Source organism: Xenopus tropicalis, chromosome 1, assembly GCF_000004195.4.
Source record: "Xenopus tropicalis strain Nigerian chromosome 1, UCB_Xtro_10.0, whole genome shotgun sequence".
Taxonomy (NCBI): Eukaryota; Metazoa; Chordata; class Amphibia; order Anura; family Pipidae; genus Xenopus; species Xenopus tropicalis.
The window spans coordinates 210,431,157-210,451,765 of NC_030677.2; the positions used below are offsets into that span (position 1 = coordinate 210,431,157).

The window sequence follows — 20,609 nt, forward strand, 5'->3', positions numbered from 1 at the left end:
TGGGGGATAATAGCCCTCTGGGAAGGGACTGGGGCTGTGGAGATAGCAGGTATAGTAGGGAGAGATGGTGCCTATAGTAGCAGTGGGGGGATAATAGCCTCTGGGAAGGGACTGGGGGCTGTGGGATAGCAGTATAGTAGGGAGAGATGGTGCCTATAGTAGCAGTGGGGGGATAATAGCCTCTGGGAAGGGACTGGGCTGTGGGATAGCAGGTATAGTAGGGAGAGATGGTGCCTATAGTAGCAGGATGGGGGATAATAGCCTCTGGGAAGGGACTGGGGCCTGTGGGATAGCAGGTATAGTTAGGGAGAGATGGTGCCTATAGTAGCAGTGGGGGGATAATAGCCTCTGGGAAGGACTGGGGCTGTGGATAGCAGGTATAGTAGGGAGAGATGGTGCCTATAGTAGCAGTGGGGGGATAATAGCCTCTGGAAGGGACTGGGCTGTGGATAGCAGGTATAGCTAGGGAGAGATGGGTGGCCTATAGTAGCAGTGGGGGATAATAGCCTCTGGGAAGGGACTGGGCTGTGGGATAGCAGGTATAGTAGGGAGAGATGGTGCCTATAGTAGCAGTGGGGGGATAATAGCCCTCTGGGAAGGGACTGGGGCTGGTGGGATAGCAGGTATAGTAGGGGAGAGATGGTGCCTATAGTAAGCAGTGGGGATAATAGCCTCTGGGAAGGGACTGGGGCTGTGGGATAGCAGGTATAGTAGGGAGAGATGGTGCCTATAAGTAACAGTGGGGATAATAGCCTCTGGGAAGGGACTGAGGCTGTGGGATAGCAGGTATAGTAGGGAGAGATGGTGCCTATAGTAACAGTGGGATAATAGCCTCTGGGAAGGGACTGGGGCTGTGGAATAGCAGGTATAGTAGGGAGAGATGGTGCCTATAGTAACAGTGGGATAATAGCCTCTGGGAAGGGACTGGGGCTGTGGAATAGCAGGTATAGTAGGGAGAGATGGTGCCTATAGTAACAGTGGGATAATAGCCTCTGGGAAGGGACTGGGGCTGTGGGATAGCAGGTATAGTAGGGAGAGATGGTGCCTATAGTAACAGTGGGGGATAATAGCCTCTGGGAAGGGACTGGGGCTGTGGGATAGCAGGTATAGTAGGGAGAGATGGTGCTATAGTAGCAGTGGGGGGATAATAGCCTCTGGAAGGGACTGGGGCTGTGGGATAGCAGGTATAGTAGGGAGAGATGGTGCCTATAGTAGCAGTGGGGGGATAATAGCCTCTGGGAAGGGACTGGGGCTGTGGGATAGCAGGTATAGTAGGGAGAGATGGTGCCTATAGTAACAGTGGGGGGGATAATAGCCTCTGGGAAGGGACTGGGGGCTGTGGGATAGCAGGTTATAGTAGGGAGAAGATGGTGCCTATAGTAGCAGTGGGGGGGATAATAGCCTCTGGGAAGGGACTGGGGCTGTGGGATAGCAGGTATAGTAGGGAGAGATGGTGCCTATAGTAGCAGTGGGGGGATAATAGCCTCTGGGAAGGGGACTGGGGCTGTGGGATAGCAGGTAATAGTAGGGAGAGATGGTGCCTATAGTAGCAGTGGGGGGATAATAGCCTCTGGGAAGGGACTGGGGCTGTGGGATAGCAGGTATAGTAGGGAGAGATGTGCCTATAGTAGGCAGTGGGGGATAATAGCCTCTGGGAAGGGACTGGGGGCTGTGGGATAGCAGGTATAGTAGGGAGAGATGGTGCCTATAGTAGCAGTGGGGGGGATAATAGCCTCTGGGAAGGGACTGGGGCTGTGGGATAGCAGGTATAGTAGGGAGAGATGGTGCCTATAGTAGCAGTGGGGAAATAGCCTCTGGGAAGGACTGGGCTGTGGGATAGCAGAAGAGGGAGAGATGGTGCTAAGTAGCCAGTGGGGGATATAGCTTGGGAAGGGACTGGGGCTGTGGGATAGCAGGTATAGTAGGGAGAGATGGTGCCTATAGTAGCAGTGGGGGGATAATAGCCTCTGGGAAGGGACTGGGGCTGTGGGATAGCAGGTATAGTAGGGAGAGATGGTGCCTATAGTAGCAGTGGGGATAAAATACGTGGTGCATCCTGGGTAAGTGTGTAATTAGCCAATCAGTAAGTGTCACACTCCTCCTATAAGCTACACTTACTGACACAATGCCACGTACATTTCAGGCTCTAAGCACATTGCTGAGACACGCAGAAGAATGATATTAATGTGCAAATTAGCACAATGTGACTGGCTCCAGATTGCCGGGGCAAATTTGCATATTAATAAATGTTTTTGTGACAGTATTTAGCAGATCAAGAAGGGCACATATTAAAAATGTCAACAAGATTTTACATTTCTGGCTGGTGTTCTACTTTCTCCTGCCTATTTCCTCTTGTTGGCCCATATGCTCCGAGGATCCTGCCATTAACCCTTCCTGCGCAAAGAAGGAGTGGGGGGGGGGTTCACTAATACAGAAGAGTAAAAGAATCTCCTGTTGGTGTTTAGTAACATCTGGGTAATAAAGGTTTCAGCTTTCAAGCTCATGAAATGCTTAGATGTTGTGGGGTCCTTAGTGATTCCAGGAATGGAACGGGTTATGGAGGGGGCAGAAAGGAGTGAAAACTTGGCAGGGTGTGCAATGGGCATTCTATAAATATTGGACAATTTATCTATCACAAAATTGTTCAATAACTAAAAGCGTTGGGCAAAAAGGTGCAAACAGTAAGACAATATGGAGATGGTAGGATGAGATAATTACTGTAGGGCAAGATGGAGACAGTAGAGCAGGATGGAGACAGTAGGACAAGTTGGAGACAGTAGGGCAAGATGGAGACAGTAGGACAAGTTGGAGACAGTAGGGCAAGATGGAGACAGTAGGGCAAGATGGAGACAGTAGGACAAGTTGGAGACAGTAGGGCAAGATGGAGACAGTAGGGCAAGATGGAGACAGTAGGACAAGTTGGAGACAGTAGAGCAAGATGGAGACAGTAGGACAAGATGGAGACAGTAGGACAAGATGGAGACAGTAGGACAAGATGGAGATAGTAGGGCAAGATGGAGACAGTAGGACAAGATGGAGACAGTAGGACAAGATGGAGACAGTAGGGCAAGATGGAGACAGTAGGACAAGATGGAGACAGTAGGACAAGATGGAGACAGTAGGACAAGATGGAGACAGTAGGACAAGATGGAGATAGTAGGGCAAGATGGAGACAGTAGGACAAGATGGAGACAGTAGGACAAGATGGAGACAGTAGGGCAAGATGGAGACAGTAGGACAAGATGGAGACAGTAGGACAAGATGGAGACAGTAGGACAAGATGGAGACAGTAGGGCAAGATGGAGACAGTAGGGCAAGATGGAGACAGTAGGACAAGATGGAGACAGTAGGACAAGATGGAGACATTAGGACAAGATGGAGACAGTAGGGCAAGATGGGGACAGTAGGACAAGATGGAGACAGTAGGGCAAGATGGAGACAGTAGGGCAAGATGGAGACAGTAGGGCAAGATGGAGACAGTAGGACAAGTTGAAGACAGTAGGGCAAGATTAGAGCAAGATGAAAGCAGAAGAAAGCAGATTTAAAAGAAACTAGAGCTTGGGGATTAGCAAGGAATGGCTGGGCATACATTGGGCATTGGTAAAACGTCCAAGATTTCGATGCTTGGAGGGTGACATCCCTGGATATGATGGAATCAGTTGGGAAGATGCCAACAGTAACATTTTATGTCAGTGCTTTCACACAGCTGATTGACTGTTTGTAAAGAACCAATCCTATTAGGCCGTGGGAGATCCAGGGTTAATGTTATACATCAGAGAGACCCCCACGGCACGGGGCGCAAAAGGGGCAAATAATAACAGAATGTTTTCTCTATCCTGCTCCTTTCATCTCCCAGGGCTGAATTCTCTTGGAATCCTACACACTGCGATGTTGGCAGATATGAGGGTTCCTGGGCCTTCTGGGAATATGAAAAGTTGATTGACAGGCAATCCCCCCCCGAGGATTATGGCAGTGGGTTCCAGGCTCTCTGAATGATGTATCCGGATCCGCCACCTCCGGAGACCATTCCGGCCGTTAGGAATTAGTGCTGAGCCTAAATCTCAGCCTGCAGGGAAGTATAGGGGCAACTGTATATACAGACTACTGGTCTGGCCGCTAATTGCTAGTTGTTAATTAACCCCATGCTGAGACCCCCCTGGCATTCCTAAAACCCCACTCTCCTCCAACTCCCATGATTCTGTCTAATCCCCCCCCAACAAAAACTTGCTGCCAAGCTGCAGTCTGACTTGCTATCCACGCGGCAGAAACTAAAAATCAAGATACCTAAATAGAGAACCTCGTATATAACGGTTGCATTAAAGATATATTCCCCGTCTTATTTAATTACCTGTCATATCAGTCTCGGGGAGAGCAGATTGGCGGGGAGCCAGGTTATTTTATTCACAAATCTTTCATTCACTGACTCTTTCCAGCCAATTTCATGGCATTTTTCCTTAAAGTCTCTCTGTGTCAGGTGGATCAGTGCAAATTCCTCCAGCTTAGCCATGGTAAGCCAATAAACTGCCCACAACAAACAGGCTGGGGGTATTATACATGGAATTGGCACTGTATTTATCCTGCTGTGGGTTCTGGGGTATTATACATGGAATTGGCACTGTATTTATCCTGCTGTGGGTTCTGGGGGTATTATACATGGAATTGGCACTGTTATTTATCTGCTGTGGGTTCTGGGGTATTATACATGGAATTGGCACTGTATTTATCTGCTGTGGGGTTCTGGGGTATTATACATGGAATTGGCACTGTATTTATCTGCTGTGGGTTCTGGGGTATTATACATGGAATTGGCACTGTATTTATTCCTGCTGTGGGTTCTGGGGTATTATACATGAATTGGCACTGTATTTATCTGCTGTGGGTTCTGGGTATTATACATGGAAATTGCACTGTATTTATTCTGCTGTGGGTTCTGGGGTATTTACATTGGAATGGCACTGTATTTATCTGCTGTGGGTTCTTGAGGTATTATACATGGAATTGGGCACTGTATTTATCCTGCTGTGGGTTCTGGGGTATTATACATGGGAATTGGCACTGTATTTATCCTGCTGTGGGTTTGGGGTATTATACATGGGAATTGGCACTGTATTTTATCCTGCTGTGGGTTCTGGAGGTATATACATGGAATTGGCACTGTATTATGCCCGCTGTGGGTTCTGGGGTATTATACATGAATTGGCACTGTATTATCCTGCTGTGGGTTCTGGGGTATTATACAGGAATGGCACTGTATTTGATACACTGATTTTATCCTGCTGTGGGTTCTGAGGTATTATACATGGAATTGGCACTGTATTTATCCTGCTGTGGGTTCTGGGGTATTATACATGGAATTGGGCACTGTATTTATCCCGCTGTGGTTCTGGGGTATTATACATGGAATTGGCACTGTATTTATCCTGCTGTGGGTTCTGGGGTATTATACATGGAATTGGCACTGTATTTATCCCGCTGTGGGTTCTGGGGTATTATACATGGAATTGGCACTGTATTTATCCTGCTGTGGGTTCTGGGATATTATACATGGAATTGGCACTGTATTTATCCCGCTGTGGGTTCTGGGGTATTATACATGGAATTGGCACTGTATTTATCTGCTGTGGGTTCTGGGGTATTATACATGGAATTGGCACTGTATTTATCCTGCTGTGGGTTCTGGGGTATTATACATGGAATTGGCACTGTATTTATCTGCTGTGGGTTCTGGGGTATTATACATGGAATTGGCACTGTATTTATCCTGCCATAAATCTGCCTCCATTGCACCTTTCTTTCCGCTGAACCAGCAAACCCACTAAATAATATAAAGCCCTGACCAGAAAGAGGGAGGAATTTTAACGAAATAAAAAAAGGCCCACTGTGGGATATACACCGAGAAGTGTGTATATTAAATATATTGATATGAAGAGCTTTGCAAATGCTGAGAGCCAGGGCCGCGCAGCAGCGGGCGAATGAGGGAGCGCCAGCGGAATGAGATCGGACGGGCGCCTTTCCATTGTCATAAGTTTCTCTACCAGCGGACACCTTGAAACCCTCTCCACGGGCGCATGTGAATCATCTCCGCCAACGTTCCCCCCCCCCCCCTCGCTCCGGCGGAGATAAAAAAAAAAAAAAACGCCGAGCTCGAGATCAAAGAAGCGCATTTGGATTTAAAGGCAAAAAAAAAGGAGTCGCCTGACAAAATCTCTTTAGCTAAGCCAAGTCAATGGGAATTCGGAGTCGTAGATTCCGCTTAATGAGGTCTAGAGCGCCTTGTCGGATGAGACGCTCCGCCGATGTGAGGGACACTGTCAGCGCCGACGCCTCGGGCTCTGATTATTTCTGCAGCCGAAACTTTTCTCGCCAAAGATTCTGGGGGAAAAAAAATAAAAAATAAAAATTTGTAGACGTCGGAAGAAAGGATTAAATATCAGAGATTGTCTGTGCTCCCCAAAGCTCCGCGGTGCTGAGCAGACATGGTTAATTATTCAATTGATCCCCAATGGCTCATCGGGGTTAACGCTGCCATTTATATAAATGGATGTGTGATTGTATGGGGATCCGTGTGATCATTAGAGTAAATGCATCCCGGGGCGGCACAGGGGACTGCGCTCTGGCTGCGTAGCGCCATCTTCCAATGCGGGGGGGGGTTCCCTATGTGCACAGGCAGGTTAATTGGCTAGTGATTAAACTGACCCTAATGTGTGTTACTGTGATAGGAGAAATTGATTGTAAGCTCCTCTGGGGTATGGGACTAAGCTGAACGATTGTGCATATATTGTAAAAAAAAAAAGCTATGTAATATAAAGGATAATACAAATTGAAGAGAGGCTACGGTGAGAGTTATAGTTCTAGATACACGGATCTCATTATTACCTGCCCTGCTGAAGCACACCAAGAACCGGCCTATCGAGTGCAGCTATATAAATTAATGATAACAAATAAGACAGACGTTAGTGGAGCATTTTTATAACACAAGATATGTTCTTGCTCTATTTTTCATTATAATTATACAGGTATGGGACCTGTAATCCAGAATGCTCAGGACCTGGGGTTTTCCGGATAAGGGGTCTTTCCGTAATTTGGATCTCAATAACTTAAGTCAGCTAAAACTCAGGGAAACAGTACCTGTACTTGATCCCAACTAAGATATAATTACCCCTTATTGGGGCAGAACAGCCCTATTGGGTTTATTTCATGGTTAAATGATTCCCTTTTCTCTGTAATAATAAAACAGTACCTGTACTTGATCCCAACTAAGATATAATTACCCCTTATTGGGGGCAGAACAGCCCTATTGGGTTTATTTCATGGTTAAATGATTCCCTTTTCTCTGTAATAATAAAACAGTACCTGTACTTGATCCCAACTAAGATATAATTACCCCTTATTGGGGGCAGAACAGCCCTATTGGGTTTATTTCATGGTTAAATGATTCCCTTTTCTCTGTAATAATAAAACAGTACCTGTACTTGATCCCAACTAAGATATAATTACCCCTTATTGGGGCAGAACAGCCCTATTGGGTTTAATTAATGTTTAAATGATTTTTAGCAGACTTAAGTTATGGAGATTCAAATTACGGAAAGATCCTTTATCCGGAAAACAAAAATAAAAATAATAATTTAAACCCACCACAGAATTAGTTGCGATGTGAACAGGAGACACGCGGAGCTTTATGAGGTTTTAGTCAAAGTGAAATATTTTACTTGGGGAAATTGATTGTATTTTATACACTGCTTAACCCAAGCCCAGACCTTTACTGGGAGTTATTTTAGGAGAGCGCTGCAACCCCCGGCCGGGCTCCCCTGCTTCCCTCTCATTTATTGAAATTCAATAGGTTATCCCCCAACTCGGCTTCATTAAGGTTTTTCTTACCGGAGGGAAATTAAAAATAAAAATGATATTTTACAGTAAAAAAAGTAGAGCAAGGTGTTAAAAATACAAATTGATGTCAAGATGTTGCTGCTATAGGCCTAGTGCTTCCTATGCAACTGCCAGTCGAGGGGCGGCCATGTTACATGTCTGACCTTTACTCAATAACTTACCCCTCCCCCGTCTCCCCCGTGTCCCACCCACACACTCAATGCCTCCCACCTTGAAACTTTTCACAGAAACTTTATTCCCCCCGCGGCTCAGTCAGGAAAGAACCTGTATGATCATTATCATTTGTTTGCACCAGAACTCGATTTTTCCGTTATTATTCCCAGAAAAATGCAAGTTTTTTGAAAATAACTCCCATAATTTGCGATTTATTAATGTTTATTTATAATCTTCATTAGAACTGCTTTCAGCTAACCTATTGTTTCTCCTACTCCCATGTAACTGGAGGAGTCCCAAGCCGGACTTGGATTTCTTACTATTGAGTGCTATTCTGATACCTACTGGGAGCTGCTATCTTGCTCCCTTCCCATTGTTCTGCTGATTGGCTGCTGGGGGTGAGGGGGGGGGGGGGGATATCACTCTGAAGCCTGTGTAAATCAAATCAGATATTATATTTCTGGGTTCCCTAATGGGTTGGATCAAAATTGCAGAATCAGCCACTCGCCCTCTCTGGCTCATCATCTGTCTCTCTGTTATAGTATTAAGGAGCCCACTTAGGGGCTATATGTTCTGACCCTGATGCTTGAACTCGGGCTCTGACCCAGGTCTGAATCAATGTAGCAACTTAATTTCCTAATGGACAATAAGGTTAGTGTGGCCTTTACAGTGAAAACCCATAGGAGAAAAATACTAAAGAAAAATATTCCTTTATCCGCCTCTATTATCTATCTGTTGTCTGTGTATCTGTCTATTACGGCCATCGGTCTCTCCTGTACTCACCGGAGCAAGTAGCGCTGGGCCTTTGGGGCCAGGCAGGTCATTTGTATCATATGTTTCTATAGAATCCATGGGGGAAGGTTCCAATAAAAGTTGGGCTGAGACATTATCATAGAAATAGGTTGCCTGCAGCTGCTCCTCTCCAGATATATTAACTGGTCTGGGATTCCAGGAAATCCATTGGGCGCTCACAAGAAAAAAAAAGTTCTGAGCCGCAGACTGATTGTTGCCGGCCTTTTATTAATAACACTATCACTTAAACAGGGGCGCTTGGATGCTTGTTGCTGGGGGACCGAGTGTGCGGCTACTGTCTGTATCGAGGAAGAGGATGGTGTAGGCTGATTAACCCTATCAGTAGCAGTGGGGGGATAATAGCCTCTGGGAAGGGACTGGGGCTGTGGGATAGCAGGTATAGTAGGGAGAGATGGTGCCTATAGTAGCAGTGGGAGGATAATAGCCTCTGGGAAGGGACTGGGGCTGTGGGATAGCAGGTATAGTAGGGAGAGATGGTGCCTATAGTAGCAGTGGGGGGGATAATAGCCTCTGGGAAGGGACTGGGGCTGTGGGATAGCAGGTATAGTAGGGAGAGATGGTGCCTATAGTAGCAGTGGGGGGGATAATAGCCTCTGGGAAGGGACTGGGGCTGTGGGATAGCAGGTATAGTAGGGAGAGATGGTGCCTATAGTAGCAGTGGGATAATAGCCTCTGGGAAGGGACTGGGGCTGTGGGATAGCAGGTATAGTAGGGAGAGATGGTGCCTATAGTAACAGTGGGGGGGTAATAGCCTCTGGGAAGGGACTGGGGCTGTGGGATAGCAGGTATAGTAGGGTGAGATGGTGCCTATAGTAGCAGTGGGGGGATAATAGCCTCTGGGAAGGGACTGGGGCTGTGGGATAGCAGGTATAGTAGGGAGAGATGGTGCCTATAGTAGCAGTGGGGGGATAATAGCCTCTGGGAAGGGACTGGGGCTGTGGGATAGCAGGTATAGTAGGGAGAGATGGTGCCTATAGTAGCAGTGGGGGGATAATAGCCTCTGGGAAGGGACTGGGGCTGTGGGATAGCAGGTATAGTAGGGAGAGATGGTGCCTATAGTAGCAGTGGGGGGATAATAGCCTCTGGGAAGGGACTGGGGCTGTGGGATTTCCAGGCTGGATGGGGGGGACAGTTTCCCAGGAGTCTCAGTAAATCTCCCCCTGATTTAGCCCGACAGCCTCAGGGGACAGACCCGGCGCTGATGACTCAGGGAAGGGGTTGATAAATGTTAACTGAACACTTTCTCAGAATTTCGCTGATTTGCTCTTTGTAAATGGCCTGCGCACCTGCACTGGGAGAAAAGATGCCGAGCAGCGGGGATTTCTCTTCTATTCCTGTTCATGGTGACTGGCCAGAATTTCGCAGCAGCGGACAAAGCATTCAGGGTAACCCCTTCCTACAAGGTGACCGGCCGCCATGCAAACCCTAGCGTTATAAAGAAAGCTTTCCTATTATGTATACTGAACTACAATTCCCAGCATTCTCATCTAGCGACAGTTTTCACAGCTGACCGCCTGCTTTGTCTTCTAAAACACCTTATATAAAGGCACAAGTACCCCCTACTGTAAATGATAAGGATATTAGCAGTCACTGAGGGGTTCTGTGCCCCCCATATAAAGGCACAAGGCTGCAGGCTGAGTTATACAGGGAACTCTGAGTATCACTCATGTATTATAAGGGATATTGTACCCCCTACTGTAAATGATAAGGATATTAGCAGTCACTGAGGGGTTCTGTGCCCATATAAAGGCACAAGGCTGCAGGCTGAGTTATACAGGGAACTCTGAGTATCACTCATGTATTATAAGGGATAATGTACCCCCTACTGTAAATGATAAGGATATTAGCAGTCACTGAGGGGTTCTGTGCCCATATAAAGGTACAAGGCTGCAGGCTGAGTTATACAGGGAACTCTGAGTATCACTCATGTATTATAAGGGATAATGTACCCCCTACTGTAAATGATAAGGATATTAGCAGTCACTGAGGGGTTCTGTGCCCATATAAAGGCACAAGGCTGCAGGCTGAGTTATACAGGGAACTCTGAGTATCACTCATGTATTATAAGGGATACTGTACCCCCTACTGTAAATGATAAGGATATTAGCAGTCACTAAGGGGTTCTGTGCCCCCCATATAAAGGCACAAGGCTGCAGGCTGAGTTATACAGGGAACTCTGAGTATCACTCATGTATTATAAGGGATAATGTACCCCCTACTGTAAATGATAAGGATATTAGCAGTCACTGAGGGGTTCTGTGCCCCCCATATAAAGGCACAAGGCTGCAGGCTGAGTTATACAGGGAACTCTGAGTATCACTCATGTATTATAAGGGATAATGTACCCCCTACTGTAAATGATAAGGATATTAGCAGTCACTGAGGGGTTCTGTGCCCCCCATATAAAGGCACAAGGCTGCAGGCTGAGTTATACAGGGAACTCTGAGTATCACTCATGTATTATAAGGGATAATGTACCCCTACTGTAAATGATAAGGATATTAGCAGTCACTGAGGGGTTCTGTGCCCCCCATATAAAGGCACAAGGCTGCAGGCTGAGTTATACAGGGAACTCTGAGTATCACTCATGTATTATAAGGGATAATGTACCCCCTACTGTAAATGATAAGGATATTAGCAGTCACTGAGGGGTTCTGTGCCCCCCATATAAAGGCACAAGGCTGCAGGCTGAGTTATACAGGGAACTCGAGTATCACTCATGTATTATAAGGGATACTGTACCCCCTACTGTAAATGATAAGGATATTAGCAGTCACACAATGTATAAGAATAAATAAGTGCAATTGGTTGTGATTCCCACATCCCCTCCCTTACAGGCTGCAGCAGGCCGGGCCATACAGGAGAGATGATTAGAGCCAATGGCAGAGCAGCCGCAGCTGAGTTACCAGCGCAGGTTTGTCAGTAGGAGACACAGGGGGGCGGGGCGGGGGGAGGGGCTGCGCTGTTTAATTAGGAGGCGAGTCACATGACACTCCCATTAATGATGCGGAAAGTAGGGCACAAACTGCAGGGAGTTACAGTCGCTCCCTCCCGGGGGCCCGGCTATATCTGGCTGGAGACGCTCGTAGGAAAGTGCAGCCTCATTCTCTCCAGTCAGGGCGCTCAATCACCGCCCCGCCCCCCGGCTCTCTCCCCCCGCCCCCTACTGCGCCTTTAACTCTCTCGCTGCCAAAGCAGCACGGCGAATGGGTTAATCATAAGGCAGGGAGAGGGAGTTGGGTGGGAAGGGGTTAACTGCTGCTTTCCAGGAATGAGGAGCCGAACTATAACCCCCCCTGTGCCGGGCCGTTATAGTGTGACCCCCCATTGTGAGAGCTGCGACTCATACACTGATATTGGGGGTACAGCCTGTAGGTAATGTTGTACTACAATTCCCATAATCCTTAGTTACATTGCAACTGATGGCGACTGGCAGATGGAGCACAGCACCCTTACCCTGCCTTACTACTCACAGCACCCTTACCCTGCCTTACTACTCACAGCACCCTTACCCTGCCTTACTACTCACAGCACCCTTACCCTGCCTTACTACGCACAGCACCCTTACCCTGCCTTACTACTCCCAGCACCCTTACCCTTACCTTACTACTCACAGCACCCTTACCCTGCCTTACTACTCACAGCACCCTTACCCTGCCTTACTACTCACAGCACCCTTACCCTGCCTTACTACTCACAGCACCCTTACCCTGCCTTACTACTCACAGCACCCTTACCCTGCCTTACTACTCACAGCACCCTTACCCTTACCTTACTACTCACAGCACCCTTACCCTTACCTTACTACTCACAGCACCCTTACCCTGCCTTACTACTCACAGCACCCTTACCCTGCCTTACTACTCACAGCACCCTTACCCTTACCTTACTACTCACAGCACCCTTACCCTGCCTTACTACTCACAGCACCCTTACCCTGCCTTACTACTCACAGCACCCTTACCCTGCCTTACTACTCACAGCACCCTTACCCTGCCTTACTACTCACAGCACCCTTACCCTGCCTTACTACTCTCAGCACCCTACCTTACTACTCACAGCACCCTTACCCTGCCTTACTACTCACAGCACCCTTACCCTGCCTTACTACTCACAGCACCCTTACCCTGCCTTACTACTCACAGCACCCTTACCCTGCCTTACTACTCACAGCACCCTTACCCTGCCTTACTACTCACAGCACCCTTACCCTGCCTTACTACTCTCAGCACCCTTACCTTACTACTCACAGCACCCTTACCCTGCCTTACTACTCACAGCACCCTTACCCTGCCTTACTACTCACAGCACCCTTACCCTGCCTTACTACTCACAGCACCCTTACCCTGCCTTACTACTCTCAGCACCCTTACCTTACTACTCACAGCACCCTTACCCTGCCTTACTACTCACAGCACCCTTACCCTGCCTTACTACTCACAGCACCCTTACCCTGCCTTACTACTCACAGCACCCTTACCCTGCCTTACTACTCACAGCACCCTTACCCTGCCTTACTATTCACAGCACCTTTACCCTGCCTTACTATTCACGGCACCCTTACCCTGCCTTACTACTCACGGCACCCTTACCCTGCCTTACTATTCACGGCACCCTTACCCTGCCTTACTATTCACGGCACCCTTACCCTGCCTTACTATTCACGGCACCCTTACCCTGCCTTACTATTCACGGCACCCTTACCCTGCCTTACTACTCACAGCACCCTTACCCTGCCTTACTACTCACAGCACCCTTACCTTGCCTTACTACTCACAGCACCCTTACCTTGCCTTACTACTCACAGCACCCTTACCCTGCCTTACTACTCACAGCACCCTTACCCTGCCTTACTACTCACAGCACCCTTACCCTGCCTTACTATTCACAGCACCCTTACCCTGCCTTACTACTCACAGCACCCTTACCCTGCCTTACTATTCACGGCACCCTTACCCTGCCTTACTACTCACAGCACCCTTACCCTGCCTTACTACTCACAGCACCAGATCCAATAGATACAGAGTCCAATGATTTTTCTCTGAATGAACATTGGGAATCTTGTATCCAGGCAACGAGCCGTCTATGCGTTACCTGTCCGTGTATCCCACAGGGGGAGTAGTGGATCTTACACAGAGACATGTGCCTTAGTAGGAGGCTTCACCCACAGCCTGTAAGGCAAGAGGCACGCTGCAGCCTCCACTGATTTCTAAGCAGCCATGCAAGCTGAAATAACCATACAAAAGCTGATAAATGTGCAGAGCTGGGGGCAGTACTAAAGCAGAGCCCAGGGAATGCTGGGATACCTTATGGCAAGTGACTTTGCTTCTCCTGTCTGCACTGCCTTTTGGGAGGGAGTTTGGGCAGCGGCCAAATCTTTCTATTTAGGAGCCGGGAAGTGCCAGGGTATCAGCGCCTTACGGCAGTGGGTTGGGCTAATGCACTTACTGTGGGTGAGGCATTGCTTAAGTAGTGTCCTGGATTAGTACAGTCTAGTGGCCCTTTGGTTGCTATGATTCAAATTACCTTAGTAACCAAGGTATGGTTTGGATGAGAGACTGGTATATGAATAGGGGAGGGGCTGAATAGAAAGATAAGGAATATAAAGTAACAATAAAACTGGAGCCTCACAGAGAAATAGTTTTTGGCTGCCGGGGTCAGTGACCCCCATTTGAAAGCTGCAAAGAGGCAGACGAAGAAGGCAAATCATTAAGAAACTATGAAAAACAAATAATGAAGACCAATTGAAAAGGTGCTTAGAATTGGCCTTTCTATAACATACTAAAGGTGTTTTTAACCTTTTAACCAGAGGTTATAGTCTAGTAACCTCTAGGCGTGCTACCTACAGCCTGTATAGAATGGGTTACTAAGGAGCTGAGAATAACAACACCCCCCCCCCCCCCCCATCACCTAGTGCCCCAATTATCTTGCTGCTAAATCAGCAGCGGCAAGGAAAGGGTGTATCCACTGTTTGTGCATTTGGCCCCCCCCCACCCCCTCTGTGCCTAATTCATTGTATGCGCCTCCCCTGCCGCTCTATTTACAATACGGGAAGGTTGCAATGAATCAGCGGGTTGCGGGGTGCGGAGGTGAAGCCGTAATTGAACTGTTCCTCCGATACAGAGTCTGAAGCCGCAATTGTTTACCAGCGGCAAATTAAGGTGCAAGTAATTGGTCAGCTGTTGGCGGAGATAGCACGGGGCCCAAATGGATGATAGAGAGCCCCGCACAAAAGCAATTCGTTGCCGCGCTATCTACGGCTTAATTTTTGTGATTAATGTTACGGCTGCCGCTGCACGGTGCGTGCTTATTGGGTATAAATCCTCGGCCTCTTTTAAAAGGTCCCTCTGCACATTGCAAGGTTTGCTGAGCCAAGGAGAGGCGTTCAGTCGGTCGGGTTTCTGCATATCCAGCCAGCTGCCCCCATATTCATCATTAGCGTTTGGGGTGGGGGGGGTGGGATTGGCCACTTAATAAATAACTTTTAGTACTGCATAGTCAGCAGAATTCTAAGGTAATTTGCAATTGGTCTTCATTTTTTATTCTTTGTGTCTTTCGCAGTATGGAAGGTTTGTTTTTTTTTCCTGCAGCTCTCTGGTTACTAGGGGGTTAAGTATCCTAGCAACCAAGGAGCAGCTCCGAAATCCAACTGAATAGTGCAGGGCCTAAAAGAATGTTAGTTGCCTGTCCTCAAATGCTCCCTGGAATTGCAGCCTAGACATGCACCAATGAGATTGCTGAGTACAATTCAGCAGGGACAGCCCCCTTAATTCTCTCTCTACAGGCTATGAGCAAACTTAGGGAGCTGTTCCTGCTGAATTGTGCTTAGTACAGGGGAATCCCTATGTGCCATAGTTTATGGTATCTCTCTGTACAGGCTATGAGCAAACTTAGGGGGCTGTTCCTGCTGAATTGTGCTTAGTACAGGGGAATCCCTATGTGCCATAGTTTATGGTATCTCTCTGTACAGGCTATGAGCAAACTTAGGGAGCTGTTCCTGCTGAATTGTGCTTAGTACAGGGGAATCCCTATGTGCCATAGTTTTATGGTATCTCTCTGTACAGGCTATGAGCAAACTTAGGGGGCTGTTCCTGCTGAATTGTGCTTAGTACAGGGGAATCCCTATGTGCCATAGTTTTATGGTATCTCTCTGTACAGGCTATGAGCAAACTTAGGGGGCTGTTCCTGCTGAATTGTGCTTAGTACAGGGGAATCCCTATGTGCCATAGTTTTATGGTATCTCTCTGTACAGGCTATGAGCAAACTTAGGGGGGTGTTCCTGCTGAATTGTGCTTAGTACAGGGGAATCCCTATGTGCCATAGTTTTATGGTATCTCTCTGTACAGGCTATGAGCAAACTTAGGGGGCTGTTCCTGCTGAATTGTGCTTAGTACAGGGGAATCCCTATGTGCCATAGTTTTATGGTATCTCTCTGTACAGGCTATGAGCAAACTTAGGGGGCTGTTCCTGCTGAATTGTGCTTAGTACAGGGGAATCCCTATGTGCCATAGTTTTATGGTATCTCTCTGTACAGGCTATGAGCAAACTTAGGGGGGTGTTCCTGCTGAATTGTGCTTAGTACAGGGGAATCCCTATGTGCCATAGTTTTATGGTATCTCTCTGTACAGGCTATGAGCAAACTTAGGGGGCTGTTCCTGCTGAATTGTGCTTAGTACAGGGGAATCCCTATGTGCCATAGTTTTATGGTATCTCTCTGTACAGGCTATGAGCAAACTTAGGGGGCTGTTCCTGCTGAATTGTGCTTAGTACAGGGGAATCCCTATGTGCCATAGTTTTATGGTATCTCTCTGTACAGGCTATGAGCAAACTTAGGGGGCTGTTCCTGCTGAATTGTGCTTAGTACAAATGAATACTTTTTCTCATGTAGATCTCTGGCTGGACTGTAAGTAAGAGGAATAAAAGTTGCTATTTCAGAGTATTTTGCCTTTTGGCAGCTGCTAGTTGCAGTCCGGCGCATCAGAACTCTGCCCCCTCCCTGTGTCGGGTCAAGCAAGCCCCTTGGGCCGGCGCTGGAGCCCAGAAAGCCTTACAATAGATCAAGCTAAGGTCAGGCAGAGGTTCTGGAGTATTTGTATCGATCCGATCAGCTTTCTAGCTGCGAGTGTGAAAGGCTAGAATGAATCCATTACATCTCCCCCAGGCGCGGGCTCAGGAACGTGTGCCAGGCCTCCGAAATTTCAGAAAAACTAGTCACGCCGGGTCCTGGGGGAACGGCATCGACCCGATCCTCATACCTCGGCGTAATCCTTCTAAGTGCCTTTTATTTCCCGACATTCGAGAGAAACGGCCAAGAGATCAACTGCTTAACCCATAGGGATGTAATGGAGCCTGTACCCAGAACTACATCTCCCAGAATGCTTAGCCAGAGGTAGGAATCTCACTAGTGAAGTCTTGGGGTGCCAACTGGCCTATGGCTAAGCTACTCTCAGCACAAAATGCGTAAGGCTCGTCTTTGGTCAACTTCCTATCCGGGTGCCAATGGAGCTTGCACTCTAATTGCAGGGTGAACGACCCATACAATGCTGTGTGCCGCACACATATCAACCTATAATATACAGTTTGGCTATTTCCCTGTAGGACTAGTGTTGCCACCTCTGTCGCCGGGCAGTGGGCAGATGGTGACGTCATGGGATCACAGGGGCAGGGCTGTGGCATCACTGGGCGGGGCTATAACTCAGCGATTGCCTATTGCCCAAACGCCGTATTAATGCCCAATTTTCCTAATTTGGGCAACCGTGCAGGAGATATCGACCCAGACAGCCCTTCCGAAATACGAACAGGTGGCAACCCTGTATAGGGCCAAACTGTAAATGTATCCTTATAAACGGTGCTTAGTGATGTCATCAGTTATAATCAGAGCTTAGTGATGTCATTTCTGTCACATGACTCACTAAAACTTGTATATTATAGGAAATAAAGTACCCCCTATTGTTACAATAGGGGGCACTTTATTCACTATATATTATAAGGAACTCCTCGGGGACTTATAATATCCCTATATGTTACAATAGGGGGCACTTTATTCACTATATATTATAAGGAACCCCTCGGGGACTTATAATATCCCTATATGTTACAATAGGGGGCACTTTATTCACTATATATTATAAGGAACCCCTCGGGGACTTATAATATCCCTATATGTTACAATAGGGGGCACTTTATTCACTATATATTATAAGGAACTCCTCGGGGACTTATAATATCCCTATATGTTACAATAGGGGGCACTTTATTCACTATATATTATAAGGAACTCCTCGGGGGCTTATAATATTCCTATATGTTACAATAGGGGGTACTTTATTCACTATATATTATAAGGAACCCCTCGGGGACTTATAATATCCCTATATGTTACAATAGGGGGCACTTTATTCACTATATATTATAAGGAACTCCTCGGGGACTTATAATATCCCTATATGTTACAATAGGGGGTACTTTATTCACTATATATTATAAGGAACTCCTCGGGGACTTATAATATCCCTATATGTTACAATAGGGGGTACTTTATTCACTATATATTATAAGGAACTCCTCTGTGCCTTATAATATCCCTATATGTTACAATAGGGGGTACTTTATTCACTATATATTATAAGGAACTCCTCGGGGGCTTATAATATCCCTATATGTTACAATAGGGGGTACTTTATTCACTATATATTATAAGGAACCCCTCGGGGGCTTATAATATCCCTATATGTTACAATAGGGGGTACTTTATTCACTATATATTATAAGGAACTCCTCTGGGACTTATAATATCCCTATATGTTACAATAGGGGTAATTTATTCACTATATATTATAAGGAACTCCTCGGGGGCTTATAATATCCCTATATGTTACAATAGGGGGTACTTTATTCACTATATATTATAAGGAACCCCTCGGGGGCTTATAATATCCCTATATGTTACAATAGGGGGTACTTTATTCACTATATATTATAAGGAACCCCTCTGGGACTTATAATATCCCTATATGTTACAATAGGGGTAATTTATTCACTATATATTATAAGGAACTCCTCGGGGGCTTATAATATCCCTATATGTTACAATAGGGGTACTTTATTCACTATATATTATAAGGAACCCCTCTGTGACTTATAATATCCCTATATGTTACAATAGGGGGTACTTTATTCACTATGTATTATAAGGAACTCCTCGGGGGCTTATAATATCCCTATATGTTACAATAGGGGGCACTTTATTCACTATATATTATAAGGAACCCCTCGGGGGCTTATAATATCCCTATATGTTTTAATAGGGGGTACTTTATTCACTATATATTATAAGGAACTCCTCGGGGACTTATAATATCCCTATATGTTACAATAGGGGGTACTTTATTCACTATATATTATAAGGAACCCCTCGGGGGCTTATAATATCCCTATATGTTACAATAGGGGGTACTTTATTCACTATATATTATAAGGAACTCCTCGGGGACTTATAATATCCCTATATGTTACAATAGGGGTAATTTATTCACTATATATTATAAGGAACTCCTCGGGGGCTTATAATATCCCTATATGTTACAATAGGGGGTACTTTATTCACTATATATTATAAGGAACCCCTCGGGGGCTTATAATATCCCTATATGTTACAATAGGGGTACTTTATTCACTATATATTATAAGGAACCCCTCGGGGGCTTATAATATCCCTATATGTTACAATAGGGGGTACTTTATTTACTATATATTATAAGGAACTCCTCGGGGGCTTATAATATCCCTATATGTTACAATAGGGGGCACTTTATTCACTATATATTATAAGGAACCCCTCGGGGGCTTATAATATCCCTATATGTTTTAATAGGGGGCACTTTATTCACTATATAACACACACACATATATATATTTGTTAATCTCAGTACAGTTTAATGACTCCCTTCTCGGTATGGCACAGATCGCTGCCTGCTCGTCTTGCCGCGGCGCCGCGCACCTCTGTCAGTTCTCCGCGCGATGCCAAGTTTTGATCCCGAGGGATATCAGTTCAGTCGGAGTGTATTGTAATGCAAGAAGAAAAGGGGAAAAAATGAGAAAAAATATCCCCCGTGTGTCTTTCCTGAAGCACGGCGCCCCCTCCCTCCCTGCGTTCGCCAATGCGCCCGGATCCCCACGGACATTAATTTGTCCTATATTTTAAAATTAAAAGAGACTTTAATGTCGCTTTGTTATACATTGTTATACTATGGAACTATAACTCCCAGCAGCCTCAGCCAGCAGTTATGCTTTCTTACAGTTCTGGATTCTAATTGGTTGGCTAAATACAGCTTATTGTGTGCCCAGAACATTCCTTCTCTGTATATTTGTATTTATACATATGGGTAGGGGGTGCCATAGTGTTTCCCTTAGACAGTACAGTATGGGGGTACAGCTTATTGTGTGCCCAGAACATTCCTTCTCTGTATATTTGTATTTATACATATGGGTAGGGGGTGCCATAGTGTTTCCCTTAGACAGTACAGTATGGGGGTACAGCTTATTGTGTGCCCAGAACATTCCTTCTCTGTATATTTGTATTTATACATATGGGTAGGAGGTGCCATAGTGTTTCCCTTAGACAGTACAGTATGGGGGTACAGCTTATTGTGTGCCCAGAACATTCCCTCTCTGTATATTTGTATTTATACATATGGGTAGGAGGTGCCATAGTGTTTCCCTTAGACAGTACAGTATGGGGGTACAGCTTATTGTGT

At 46.3% G+C, this 20,609-nt stretch overlaps 1 protein-coding gene and 1 long non-coding RNA gene across 15 annotated transcripts in view; one reads left to right on the forward strand and one right to left on the reverse strand.

Annotated features, from left to right (window-relative positions):
• celf4 (CUGBP, Elav-like family member 4) overlaps positions 1-20,609 on the forward strand; it is a 748,037-nt gene that overhangs the window by 362,064 nt on the left and 365,364 nt on the right.
• On the reverse strand, positions 12,779-13,334 carry LOC116408222. The gene is made up of 4 exons (XR_004220805.1): positions 13,227-13,334; positions 13,092-13,175; positions 12,901-13,040; positions 12,779-12,850 (listed from the first exon to the last, which is right to left on the reverse strand). It is a non-coding gene; the product is annotated as an uncharacterized LOC116408222 (long non-coding RNA).